Below are 2,500 nucleotides of genomic sequence, written 5' to 3'. Positions count from 1 at the left end.
AGAACCGAAGGAAGCCCCAGCCCGGATGAACGGCCCGAAAAAGCGCGTCCGGAGACGCGCCCGGAGACGGCCCCCCGGGGGCGACGGCCGGGGACGACGGCCGGGCGGGCGCCCGGGCGGCACCGCCTGGCGGGAGCGGGGGAGAGGCGAGGAGCCGCGGCACGGGACGGGAAGACGCGCGGCGACGACGGCGACGACGACGGAGAAGCGGCGGCCGCGCGGGCGCAGCCGTCGCCCGACTCGCCGCCGCCGCCGCAGCCGCCGGCGCCCCGGCCCGGCCGCGACCTCGCTCCCCCCCCACCCGCCGGCGGGCGCTCGGGGGGCGGCGGGTCGTCGGGGAGAGACGGGAGAGGAAGGGGGGGCGGCGACGGGGATGACCCCCGTCCCCGGCACGCTCGGCGCGCGCGCGCGGCAGCGACGGCACGGTACCGCGCGGTACCCACCCGCAGACAGCCGCCCGCGCGGGAGGGCCGGGGACGAGGCCCGCGCCTCCCCCCGACCGGCGTCTCTCCCCACCGCCGCGCCGGGCCCGACCGGACTCGGCGAGCCCCGGCCAACCACCGGCGAGACGAGCTCCGCAGAGCGGGCGCTCCGGGAGCGGGGAGCTTCGGAGCGCTCCCCGAGTCTGCACTTAGGGGGACGAAGGCCCTCGGGAGGGGCCTGCGAGGCACCCCAGCCGCGCCGCTCGTGCGGCCGTCGCCCGGCCAAGGGGCGGCGGCCGAGCCGGCGATTGATCGCAAAGCGACGCTCAGACAGGCGTAGCCCCGGGAGGAACCCGGGGCCGCAAGTGCGTTCGAAGTGTCGATGATCAATGTGTCCTGCAATTCACATTAATTCTCGCAGCTAGCTGCGTTCTTCATCGACGCACGAGCCGAGTGATCCACCGCTAAGAGTTGTCTCGTCTTTCGGCACCGCCCCGCGCGCGCGGGAGGGCCGGGAACGCTCGCCAGGAGCGGCCCCTCTCGGAGGACGGCCCAACCGCCTGCCCCGCCGGCCGGCCCCCCCTTCCTCCCCTCGCATCCCCGCGCGGGGCGGGAGGGGAAAGAACGGCGGAGCGCGGCGCGACGGGGGCGAGACGGAGGGGCCTCGCCTCGACTGACCGTACGAGCACGCCCAAGGAGGGCCAGAAAGGAAGGAAGGAAACGCCCCGAGCGGCGACGAGGGCCTGGGAGCCCGCGCTCCCCACCGGCCGAAGGCGACGGCAAGCGCCTCGCTCGCTTCGGGGGCGGCCCAGGCGCCCGGGCTCGGTCCGGCCTCCGCACGGAGGCGGCGGCGCGCCCGGCCGCTCCGCCTGTCCGCCTCGAGCGGGCGGCGCGGGGGGCCCCGACGGCTACCCCGCGCGCGCGCCTCCGCGCGCGCCGCTCCGCCGCGCTACGGGCAGCCTAACTCCTCCCCGGGGTCCCGTCCCGACGGCACCTCGGCGGCTCCGCGCCGCCGCGGGCGGACGCGGACGCGCCCCGAGCCGGCGACGCACGACGCCCGCGGCCCGCCGGACGGCGGCCCGCCGCGCGGCGGCCGCCCGCCACGGCACCGCCGCCGCCGCCGCTTCCCGTCTCCTTCCGCGGGCACGCGCCGAGCGGAAGGCGGACGGCCGCCTGAGGCGGGGGCGGCTCCCGCTCTCCCCGTTTCCACGCGGAGACCGGGAGTGGGACGCCCCCGCTTGCCCCGACCGCCTGCACGGCTCGGCCGGGAAGGCGAAGACGGGGAGGCGAAGCGGCTAGGCGGGGCCCGGGGCCGGGACGGCCTCGGCGGCGGGGGGCTCCGTCCGGCTAGACCGAGCGGCGACGCCGCCGCTCGGGCAACGGGGTGCCGCCCTCGCCGGCGCTTAGCGGCGGGAGAACGCCGAGCGCTCGCCCGGACGGGGGAGGGAGGAGCGGCGCCGCAGCGCGACGCAGCCGCTGCGACGGAGGCGCGGCGTCCCTTCCCGCCCCCCCCCGCGCACAGGGAGTGCGGGGGGAGGGCGTAGGGCCGCCCGGCGGCGGGTCCCCCCCTTGCGGGGACCCGCCGCGAGCCCCGGCGGGGAGCCCGCGCTCCTCGCCGGGGTCGCCCGTTCCGAGGCGGGCAGGTCGGACACGGCCGACCGCTCGCGCCGCGGTCTCTCCGCCGAGACCGGGCCGCGGAGAGGGGGGGGCAGGGGTGCCCCTCCCCGGCACGGGCCGCCCGCGGGACGCGGTCGCAGGCGACGGCCGTCCGGGAGAGGCTCTCTCACCGCGAGAGAGAACTCCCGGCCGCCGCCGCCGGCCGGCCGGCCCCCCGGGCGACGCCGAGCCGCCCGAGTCTTTAAACCCCCGCCCGGCCCCCGCGGCCCTTCGACCCCCGGAGACGCGCCGAGAGACGCGCCGAGGGAAGGGACCGCGAGAGCGCGGACGCTAGGTACCTGGCCCTGGGGCGAGGGAAACGAACTTTAGGCCCCGCGGGGGTGCCTCCCCCACTGCCACCTTCGGGGGAGCGTCCGCCCGCGGGGGCCGCGCCCGACGTCCGCCGCCACAACCACGTCCTC

At 79.6% G+C, this 2,500-nt stretch overlaps 1 non-coding gene across 1 annotated transcript; it reads right to left on the bottom strand.

Annotated features, from left to right (window-relative positions):
- Nucleotides 1-742: 742 nt before the first annotated feature.
- LOC128904000 (5.8S ribosomal RNA) lies at nt 743-895 on the bottom strand. The gene has a single exon (XR_008464344.1). It is a non-coding gene; the product is annotated as a 5.8S ribosomal RNA (ribosomal RNA).
- Between the last annotated feature and the right edge of the window lie 1,605 nt (nt 896-2,500).

The sequence above is a fragment of the Rissa tridactyla genome, unplaced genomic scaffold, assembly GCF_028500815.1.
Source record: "Rissa tridactyla isolate bRisTri1 unplaced genomic scaffold, bRisTri1.patW.cur.20221130 scaffold_81, whole genome shotgun sequence".
NCBI classification, from domain to species: Eukaryota; Metazoa; Chordata; class Aves; order Charadriiformes; family Laridae; genus Rissa; species Rissa tridactyla.
The sequence above is the reverse complement of the archived record's forward strand: the minus strand, read 5'-3'. Positions and strand labels throughout refer to the sequence as shown.